This window comes from Dermacentor silvarum, chromosome 1 (assembly GCF_013339745.2).
Source record: "Dermacentor silvarum isolate Dsil-2018 chromosome 1, BIME_Dsil_1.4, whole genome shotgun sequence".
Classification (NCBI taxonomy): Eukaryota; Metazoa; Arthropoda; class Arachnida; order Ixodida; family Ixodidae; genus Dermacentor; species Dermacentor silvarum.
In genome coordinates this window covers 239,517,204-239,528,659 of record NC_051154.1, presented here as the reverse complement: position 1 = coordinate 239,528,659, position 11,456 = coordinate 239,517,204, and the positions used below count along the sequence as shown (strand labels likewise).

Below are 11,456 nucleotides of genomic sequence, written 5' to 3'. Positions count from 1 at the left end.
ATCATTCCTCTCATCGAGAAGCCGCCGCTAAAATCAGGAAGCGGTGTTAGCGTCGCCGACGTTCTTCAAGAAAAGCTTCTGCATTGGTGACGCATATGCCACGTCCACAGTCACCTCCTCCACTGCCACCCAGGCCACTGACATTAGAAAGGACTACAAAGGACAAGGACACTGTGAAGAATACGGACACCGAAGCCTGGCCTGCGTTGCCAAAACGGCAACCACCAGCAGAATCGCTGCACGCCGATGGAAGCGACGACCCCGGGCATCTCCTGCCGGTGAATTGATTGAACAGGATCGGCAAGTGGTTATAATGGTGCGATCACTAATGAATACGATTCGCATGCTACTGAACAAGCTACAGACACCAACGGCTCAAAGCGCATTGCAAATACTGGATGCACTAAATCCAGTACTTGCAATTGCAAGTACTGGATTTCGTGCATCCAGCCTCCTATAAGCACCATGGCTCACCCAATACTTTCTTTTCGCACTGAAGTTAGAAGTACGACCATTTTTCAATGGAATGCCAGAGGCTTGAAGTCCTGCATCTCGTATTTGCGCCAATTTGTCTTGAATCGGTTTCCTATACTTGTTATTTGCGAACCGAACGTATCAACGCCCTACAGAACATCTGATTACGGAGCCTTCCACATGCAAGAACGGAGCAACCTTCTAATTTACATCCGCACGGACTTGACCTATGTTTCACTTGCTGTTCAGCCTCATGATTAAAACCAATACGTATGCCTCCGCGTCAAAAAGAACAAAATGGTCTTTACTCTTGTTGGTTGCTACATCAACCCATCAAGGCGGTTTGACTCTGAAAGACTGAAATACATATTAAAGGAAACTGATGGCCCCTGGGTCATCACTGAGGACTTCAATACGCACCACTTGCTTTGGGGAAGTACCAAGATAAACTCCAGCGAAGGATTGTTGCGTCGCTTGCCTCTGATTATGACCTCTGCATCATGAACTATAGTAACCCGACGTATCTGCGGGGTCCTGCGTATAGCAGCTGCCTGGACTTGACTTTGGTGTGACGGAACTTCACATCACATGTTAAATGGTTTTGCGACATCGAGACTAATGGGAGTGATCACATTCCCACCTGCTTAACGATTAATGGACTAACTCGGTCTTTCTCTCGTAGTGTCTTGAACAGCACTGACTGGACTATGTTTACGTCGCTTATGGAAGAAGCGTGTGGAGGAGATTTCGCCGCCGACATCGACGACACCATGGCAGAAGCGCTGAAAGCTGCCAAGTGTTCTTCCTCGCTGTCATCAAACCGAACGGATTTTGACATTGAACTTGAGAGACTTCGTGCGATTCGACGGTGTGCAGAACGACGATACAGACGCACGAAATCAATTTATGATCTGAGAGACGCACGTCCCATTCAGAAGAAAGTTCAGCCTCACATAGACAAACTAGAGGGTGAGCGATGGAAGACATTCTGTGAGTCACTAGACCGTCGGAAGCCGCTTTCACATATCTGGAGGACAGTACGTGGTCTTTGTTCATCCCCACAACAACGACACTCATTTGCAGCTTCAGCCCTCTATCTTGGCCAAAAAGAGCTTGGTGTGGCGGAGGAATTCTGTACGAGAGTCACTGGCGAGCCTGTCAACACCAACGTTGATGAAAGTGACCTTCCAGCGGCGCGGGTACCTAAAATGGACGTGTCCTTTACCATGGAAGAACTCGAAGCTGCCCTGGCAGTTTCTAAACGATCATCCTCTCCAGGCCCTGACGGGGTCGCCTATTTTTCCCTGGGACACCTTGGACAAGAGGCAAGAAAAGCGCTGCTGAACAGCTTTAACAACTCATGGCATAGAGGTACAGATCCCCGGCAATGGAAGTTAAGTCGGCTGGTACCATTGCTAAAGCCGGGAAAATCTCCATTGGACTTGGCGGCATATCACCCTATCACTCTCGCCAGCTGCATCCGAAAGGTGATGGAAAGGATGGTCCTTGCACGTCTAGAATGGTATCTCGAGTGTTACAATATCTACCCCGCTTCCATGGCAGGCTTTCGTGGGGGTCGTTCTTCTATTGACAGCGTCATTGACCTCACAACATTTGCGCAGCAGGAGAAAAGCCGTAAGCGCATATCAGTTGCGCTCTTTCTCGACGTGAAAGGCACGACAACGTTGCACATGATGCCATCGTCACGTCCCTGGAGACTATTGGAATCGGTGGCCGCATGCTTCGACTACATAACTCACCGGTCGTTTTTTGTGCAAACAGAAGATGGCCCCACAGCTGAACATTATACGTACTGCGGCGTGCCTCAGGGAGGAGTATAGATTCCGACGTTGTTCAATGTGACACTCATTGGACTAGCTGACGTTTTACTAAAGACAATCTGCCTATCGATATAGGCAGATGACATCTGCCTTTGGACTTCTGCAGTAACTCAGCTACAGGTGCGCGCGCGTTTGCTACGGGCAACAACTTGACATCAGCATATTTTCAAGCACAAGGCTTGACTGTATCAACCGAGAAATGTGCATTGGTTGCATTCACACGAAAACCTATGACACCATACCCAGTCTCTATTAATGGACACACTATTTCCTACGGAAAGACCCATTGATTTTTAGGTGTAGTAATCGACCTGGAGCCCTCATTGCACGTACCTGAAGGAAAAACTGTCGTCGATTGCCCAGGTACTGAGATTCATGTGCGGGAAAACATGGGGCACATCTGTACGCTCCATGCTTCAGCTGTACAGAGCTCTATTTCTAGGATACCTACGCTACAGCCTTCCAGTGATGTCCAATACGTGCAAGTCAAATGTTCGCTCGTTGGAGAGCTTACAGGGCCAAGCACTTGCTTAGGACTTCCTCGCTGCGCGTCAACATCTGCGACTATCGTCCTCGCCAAAGATCATCCGATCCAAACATACGTTGCAGTGGATTGTCTCAGCGCACATATCCATGATCTTTTCCGCGTCCCCGCTCATCACTTGACGTTCGTGCCTTCGCAGAGACCTCGTGCTACGTTTTCTGAAGTTATCGTGACTCATCCGGATTGTCTTCCATCAGGATACACCCCAGCAGCAAGACCTTCATTCCCCTTGTGGTGCCTGCAACAGCCTCAGGTGCGCCTAAGTATTTCGGGAATAAAGAAGAAGGCCAATCACCCAAAAATAGCTCTGAAACAGATGACGCTGTTATTACTGAATGAGACCTGCGGGGACCGAATACACATCTATACCGATGGTTTGGTTTCATCTATCAGCTCTTCAGGTGCCATTGTCATTCCGGCTACGAAAACTACAACCAAAATCAAACTGTCACGATTGACACATCAACGGCGGCAGAGCTTGCTGCCCTGCGTGCTGCTGTAAAATACCTCCTGCAAGAGACACCTCAGAAACAGGTCATCTTTTGCGATTATAAGGCAGCACTTCAGAGTCTGCATTTTGCCCTTTATCACAGGACTTATGAGCAGCTGGTATATGAGATAAGAGAAGACCACCATCAAGCTATCGCTAAATGGCGTGAAATTATATTCAGTGGCTACCTGGACATACCAGCATTGCTGGTAATGACCTCGCCGACGAAGCCGCCCGGTCTGCTTATCTGGAAGGCCGACCAGTCCCAATCCCCGTATCCAGGACCGACGCGGCAGGAAAGCTTCATATCATGGCTAAAGCTATGGCACACAAATATTGGTCTTCTCTTAACCTCCCGAAGTGTCATCTTCACAAAATTGACCCATCCTTGAAGCTAAAAGTGCTATCAAACTTTTCCTGCTCTGAGGCGACAGTATTGTGCCGCCTCTGGCTCGGGGTTGTATTTACAAAGGCCTACTCGCTCCGCATTTTAATGGAGGATACGTCCATGTGCGACTCTTGTGGAACCAGAGAAACGATTGAACACGTTTTATGTCTCTGTTCCCAGTACGACGTCGAGTGTGAAGCTCTCCGGACAGCATTGAACCGGCTGGATTCTAGACCATTTTCCGAAATGAAGATCCTTGGACCTTGGCTGTACGCGTCGATGGCACAGAAATCGACGAAAGTTTTGTTGCAGTACCTGAAGTCGAAAGGTCTTGGCGACCGTGTGTAGACGGTGCGAACCTTCAAATGTGCGCGAAAATGTGCGCGCACCGGCGGCCCCCCATCGTTCGTCCAATCACACTGGTGTACGCGCAGTGAGCATACAATGGGGCTCCAGGGTGACACTATCCGGAGTTCCAATGTCTCGAGGTCATTGCCACAAATCCTTTGCAGTGCAATGGGTCTCTTGTCTGACAACTTCGCAAGACACAGTCCCCCAAAGAAAACACTTCCACGTCCGTTGAGGCATCTGGTACGTTCGCGGAATGTCTCCGCATAGGTGCAGTGCAGTGGCGATTGGTTGACATCAAACCCACGGCACAGCTTCCGCGGACCGAATGGCGGAAGCCCCGACTCACACCCGCTTGCGCGCTCTCCCTTAAACCGCGGCTCCCCAAACCCACCACGGCTATAACTATATCCGCCGTCGTCTTGGTGTCGAACCGCGCGTTTCTTTTGACCACACAGCATATGGCCCTTACATGTATAGCCGCCCGCACATACAACGCTTATACCCTATATAGGGTATAGGTTATACCCTATAGGGTATAACGCTTATACCCTATAGGGTATAAGCGTTGTTATAAGGGTATACGGAATAAGGAAATGAAATCCAACGTCCGGGGCTCTCCTGAGTGACCCCTGATCACGTTTGGCACTCCACGGCTGTTCCCCATCATTCATTTAGGCCCCAATATTGCCTTTACTTGTGGCATGCACGCTAACCTGTCCTGGAGTCCTTACAGTCAAAATAGGTTATTTTAGCGCTTCCGGCACTTTGTTGTTATTGTATGGGCGCCCTGGCCTGTCATGAGCGGTTAGTGGTGCTAACCACGGTATATTGCAATCACGTTTGGGGCGTTCAGGAAGCTTTTATCGGATTGCGGCGAGCCACTTGGTGCGCGATGCGTATCGCGTGCGTGCAGCGAGCCTTTCACTGCTGCCTCTGAGTGCCGGTGATCGCGCAATCGCGTGGCGCACGCACCTCCGCCACCTCGTACAACCGTAACAACGGTTACCAGAGCTCAGGCTGCTCAGTGTTGACGGGCGCGTGCTCGCGCCGCATACAGTTCCGCCGATCGAAACTAGGTTTGCGAGTCCTCGAAGCGATAATCTCCAAGTAGCCGTCTGTCGCAATCACGCTACCGCAGGGTGGTAGTTTACCGGAGGGTGGCGCAAACTTCAGCCGCACGTTCTACCGGCACATTTTTACGCATCGAATTATCTGTCGGTGTATAGCAACTGTTTCGCGATCTTCTGTTTAATACTATGGATCCGAGTTCGACTGCCTACATACGACGGTTCGACTGTAAGGTTTGAGACACCGGTGGCGGGGACTCATTCAAGCAGACTTTTACATTGATCGAGCCGCGTGAAGATATGTAGACGTATGCAAATCTAATACGCGAGATAATGCAAGTGTGACTTTCATCAATTGGGTATATACCACTTCGAGTCTCCTGCTGGTATTTCTCTGTCGCTCTGGATTGCTGGAAGCGTGTCGCCGGGAATTTGTGTCCTGTCCGTCATTCAGGTGGCGCGATTGTATGCTAGGACAGGACTGACAAGCTCTCCGCTAAGTGGAGAGAAGTAAGTAAAGGGAAAATGAGACATCCACCCAAATGCAGAAATTACTAAAAAGCGCCTGGTTAGCTCAGATAGTAGAGCGGCTGCCCCGGAAAGGCGGTGGTCCCGGGTTTGAGTCCCGGACCAGCACGAATGTTTTTTTTTTCAACTGCGAGGCTTTTCATTCGAGGAACCCGTATGGGTTTCCTTTATAGCAATTGCTGCATTTGGGTGGATGTCGCATTTCCCCTTTAATTACTTCTCTCCGCCTAGTGGGTTTCCGCTAAACTATATATTACGTCAAACACTTGCCTTTGCTTCGAGTTGTTGACAAATTCGACTTCGCCCTGCCATCTGCTAGCCGCCTGGTTGGCTCAGATGGTAGAGCGGCTGCCCGGGAAAGGCGGTGGTCCCGGGTTTGAGTCCCGGACCAGGAGGAATTTTTCTTCAACTGCGAGGCTTTTCTTTCGAGGAAACCGTATGGGTTTCCTTTGTAGCAATTGCTACATTTGGGTGCATGTATCGTTTTCCCTTTAAGTCCTGTAGTATGTGCTAATATACCACATTTATATAGCACCTACGCTGATGACGATCATTTGGACTAATAAAATTGTGTAGCAATATGTGTAGCCCACTTAAAGTATTATAATAAAATGCTACAACCCTCATCGTATCATTCGGTTAGCGGAATTTGAGACAGGATGCTCGAAAAAAAAAAGGTTTCTCAAATCCAAAATTTGATTGTTGGATACGATAACTAACGGTAATGACATCGTTGTGGGCGCTTTACTTCTGCATGGAATTAATAAGACTGTTGATGTTGTTAAAGTGGCTGACCTTCATAAGTTGTATATTGTAAGTGTGCTTCATTACATAGCGGATGCCATCGCGACGCCCGCGTTCTAATCCGCGGCATCGGTGGGTGTGCGCGTCCAGCCAATTGCGTTATAGCCCGGAACTATTTGAAACAACGTTTCCGCGAGAGCGTTGTCCTTCGAACGTCCGACTCGCCGGTACTTGGCACACCGCTGAACGCGGTCAAACGACATCAGTCGCAGGCGAGGTGTCACAGCAAAAGGGCAAGCCCACAGTGCGCCGGATGAAATCCCACGTACGTTCGACCTTCGCCAATTTCTCGCCTCCCACTAAAGGCCGCGCATGGCAAGTGGGCGTACAGCGTATGTAGAAGCACTGCGATGCTGCGCCTAGCTGCTTTCGAGTAGACTATTACACGTTGCACACGTAGCGCACAAGGAAATACGCGCAAAAGCGACGCTTCTCCGATGAGTGAATCCTCGTAGGTATACGATGAGCAAAGATGCGAGTCCTTGCGAGAGAGCGAGCGTCGTATCGCAAGCAAATACGAAAGAAGCGCATGGCTGCTGCACTCGCGGCTTTCGTTTTTTCTGCGCAACATTTGATGTGCATTTCATCGATTCAGCGATTTTTTTTTTTTTTGCACTGCTTGTTTCCCAAGCTCCCGTTCGTTCCTGTAGCGACGTCGATAAGAGTTGGCGGAGGTTCTGCGGACGCGCGACCATCGTTCGCCGATCGGTGTGGGTGTATAGGCCGGTGGAGCGCGGTGGTACCACTGACCGGAAGAGGCTCTCGGGCTGTTCGAGGAGAGGCTCCTAAGGGGCGATCGACGCTTCCTCTCAAAGGACTTTGACGGAGAGCGTTTCCATCTCTTCTCGCGGCGGGAGAGAAGTGCTGGAGTTGCAGTGGCACGTGGCCCCGAAGCAAAGCGCGGTGGCCGTGGCGGCAATCATCGCGCGACCACTTCTTTTCCTCGGTCTGGAGTGTTCGCTCATTCGACGCCACGATTTGTTTCACTGAACCCCTTGTCCTTATTTATGTATTTATTTTTCGCCAAGGCGTTATTTCGTTACAGCGACCTTTCGATGGAAGCGACGCGAAAGGAAATGTGAACAAAATTTCCCGCCGGAAAGTTGCTGCGATTGTCTAACCGTTAGAAAGCTGTCTTCGCCCGTTAAGCTATAGTACCCCTTTCTCCGAGACCCGGAAACTACGCGAAGCTGCAGTGTTTTATTGTCTGCTTACTGGTAATTTTGTTGTTTGCTTGCTGGTCTGCGATTAGTACAGGTGTGACATCACAAGGGTCTGATTTTATGACAACCCACAAATGCGTCCCAGGTGTCGGAGAATACACTTGATAAATAAGTAGAAAAGATAAAGATGGCTGCAGGCGAGCATGAGGTTTGTCAAAGCATCTGAACGGGTAGGAGCACAGCGACGACCAACGAGCGAAACGTGGTGCGTCTATAAAAAAGCATGCATGACGACAGGGCCTGAATAGTGATGCCACCTAGAATGTCGCTTCGAGGATGTCACCTAGAAGAGAGGCTTTAAAGGTCCATGTAGGTGCTAAGGTTATTTATAGATAATGCGCATTGCAAGGCTCGAAAGATAGCACAAGAGATATTGGTACCTTAAGCGCTACAATGTAAAGCAGCCTTAAATCAATTGAATAAAAAGGAACGGTGTCAATGGCAAAATCTGTTTTGTTCAGAAAAATAAGAAAATTAATGATAAAGGCCACGGAAATAAGAAGTTGTGGCGAAAGGAAGGACAGAATAACTGTCATATCTTGAGAAAAGAAAAAAATATACATATACAGTTTGCTTGACAGAAATCTTGTGGGGCATGATGAGTTTTATATTCTTGGCTCACACACACGTTTAGTGAAATGAATGTCTGTTGATGCATCATAAAGTAAAATAGGATAGGAAGAGGCTATTGTAGTGTGTGGCGTCCGATTATGTTTCGGGAAGAGTGACCAACTGGAGTTATTATAAGCCTTGCGTCCGGGTTAGTGACATCAAAATGGCGCAATAAACCAAAGTAAGCGAAGAGGCTGCTGTTCGACGTGACCGCATGTTGCACTCTTGGCTTCCCGTTCTGCTAGTCGCTTCTTCACCATGGCCATGGTGCCGTAACAAGCGGCTTTCCTCAAGCGGCATGCGCGAAGCGCGGATTGCGCCCAGCTCAAATAATTGTTCGGGGTCGACGAAGTGTCGCGCACCCCCCAATTCCTGAAGTCGTCGCCCCCCGCGTTCGTCGTAACAAAGTCCGCCTCGTTTGTCCCCGTTGCTCCCACGGCTACATTGTGAACAAGGGGGGAGGGGGGGGGGGGGTCTGTCTTCAGGAGCCTAGAAAGAAAACTCGGCGTGCCGCATTCGGGACGCGACAAAGACAAAAGAAAGACGGCAGGGCCGACGATGACGAGGAAGAAGCCGTGCCACTGCGACCGGGCATGCCACACTCGGCGTGCGCCCCACCGCCAGCACCACGCAGGTTGCGGTGCGAGTGAACGCGCGATGACGAGGAGGGGGGGAGAAAGAGTTGGACAGTCAACCGAGGAAGGGGGAGGGGAGGAGACCGGTCCCGAGAAAACGTCGGCCGGCGGCGAGAGCGCGCGCGCCGAACGCCGCAGCTCCTCCGCCGCTCTCTTCCACGGGCTTCGGAAAGGAGCCTGTAACGGTGCCTGGGGAGGAGAAGCGGCCGAAGTCCCGTTAGGAGGAGGACACGGGCGCCTCCTCTCCCTGCTCTCTCCCCATCCTCCGGTTTCTCTTGCATCCCTCGGAGCCAAGAGGCAAACGGGGCCAGTTTCGCTCCACACTCTGCGTCGCTCGCACGCTCGCGGTGAACTCGCTCAGGTGGACGGGCCTTGCGCACCGGCCGTGAGCCTTTCGCCAAAGCGCTGCGGCTGACCACACGCGCTCGTGCGTGTGTGTGTGCGAGACGCGCGCCGCTTCAACGCCACCCACCGCGCCGCAGCAGCCTCGCACCATCCCGGCACAAGACATCGGGGTGGCTCGACACGTCGAACGCAACTGTCGCACTTGTTTGCTGGCGGCGAAACCGCGCGACGTCTGCAAGAAGAAAAAGAAACTCCGTCGACAGACTGTTCGCCGCAAGACGACCTTGCTGAGCTTCGGCTACTTCAGTGGCACACAGTGACGCAAGAGCGGTGGTGAGGAGCTGCGTCTCTTCCGTCGGCACGAGAACCGGACAAGTAAGACAGTGTCACCGACCGACTTTCTGCGGACCATCGAGGCGACTTAGAGGGTGACGACCGAGTGATTTCTTGGAAAGTGTGGATATTGTATAAAACTCATCCGGCCTTCGAACCGAGAGAGCCACTGTTCGGATTTCATAAACAGGCTTTGCTCGGGACGGGGGGCTGAGCTTGTGACTGAGCGGCACACGTTTTGGATTCACGCGCACATTGGGGCGCAAACTTTGTGTGCCGCTTCGAACCAACCGCACGGATTAGCTGTTTAAGGTAAGTTAAACTTTTTCGTCTTATGTTTTTGTCCTTCCTTGCATCCTTTGTTTTGTCCGTGTGTGCCACCTTGCAACCTTCGTTGCCCCCGTTTCCTTTGTTGTCTGTTTCGTCCTATCTTGAACGTGAAGCACAGGACTGCAGAATGGTGTTCGTGAGCACGTAACGAATAGCATTGTTACTTGCCTACGGACTCCTGTCAGCAGATTTTCATTGCATGCCAATGTGTTTCATGTCGGTTGTTTGCAATGTTGCAAAATAACGACGACATTATACTGCGGACTATGGAGACGTTTAAAAAAAAAAAAAAGATAAAGATATGCTTTAGACAATCACAACCCGTTTTTTTTTTCTTCTTTTTTATCTTCATCAAAATTATAGTCTGTACATCTTAGCTTCTCGCTCAGGTCAGCCTAGGTTCTACTTTGAGACATGGCTTACGCGTCGACTACAATTCTTTCAAACCGCAGTGGATTTTTCACCCTTTTCTTATTAAACAAATTAGCTATGTGAAGTGCTGCACTAATAAGAGGTAGTGCTGTTAACCCTGTTAACAAGTTTTCAAACTTCATTTTTTGTTTCGTGAAAATTCTTGTTACAAGAATGACATGGGCATATTATTTTTTTTTTCGAACACAATCATCTCAGGAAACAAAAAAAGAAAAAAACCTAACACAAACGTCCACACACCCAGCCACCCAAGAAGTGTCTGCGTAATTTTTTTTAATTGTTTTTGTCATACAGATACGTTCTTTCCTTTCTCCCCCCAAAAATATTGTGCCCGTCTGATGTGAGCGCTTTTTCTCCGTAACGTTAATTTACCCTCGGGGACGAACGAGCAGCAAGACCTCTTAATTTTCTCAAAGACGACTACAGCGCGAAATGCAAGTTCGCGAATATAGACTTAGTGAAAGAGGTTATCTTCATATTAAGATCTCTAGTCTTCCTCCTTGTCTTTCTTTGCTTTTTCTTCCTCTCGTTATTTGAAGAAAAAAATTATCCCTTGCTTCTCCCATTTAATGTCTCAGTATGCCCACATGCGCACTCCATCTCTTAGCATCGTGAACCGAACCTCGTTGGACTCTGAATTGTTCGAGCGTGTTCTGCGTTTTATTTTGCTTAGTAAGCCCGTGGAATCTGTTTCATCTGCCATAATTTTAAAAAATAGAGAGAGAGAATGCATGAGGCGTTTAAAACGTAACAACCGTGATTCCACCGAACGTCCATCTTAATCAACAGAAAAAAAAAAGAAAGTTCTTGTTGCTTTAGGAAGCGAGGCCCCTTTGTTCGAATAGGGCTAATCACAAACGAAAGTGAATTCGATACAAATAGCCTTACAGGAACGATACAGTATACGTCAGAGAAACGCAATGCAAAACGCAAGAGAAATAGTGCACCACAGCCACCTGAAAAAAAAAATGTATATTTATACGTATAGTGTGCGCCAAAATTAAGTAAAGCGTGTCTCTCTCATGCCCCTAGCGTCTACTGTACATCGCTAGTTAGGTC

At 49.4% G+C, this 11,456-nt stretch overlaps 1 protein-coding gene across 1 annotated transcript in view; it reads left to right on the top strand.

The window, feature by feature from the left end:
- Window positions 1–9,291: 9,291 nt before the first annotated feature.
- The window catches only part of LOC119436986 (protocadherin Fat 4), a 306,741-nt gene continuing 304,576 nt past the window's right edge, over window positions 9,292–11,456 (top strand). The window contains exon 1 of the mRNA XM_037704038.2: window positions 9,292–9,947. The gene's annotated coding sequence lies outside the window, so the exon portion shown is untranslated. The remainder of the gene's footprint in view (window positions 9,948–11,456) is intronic.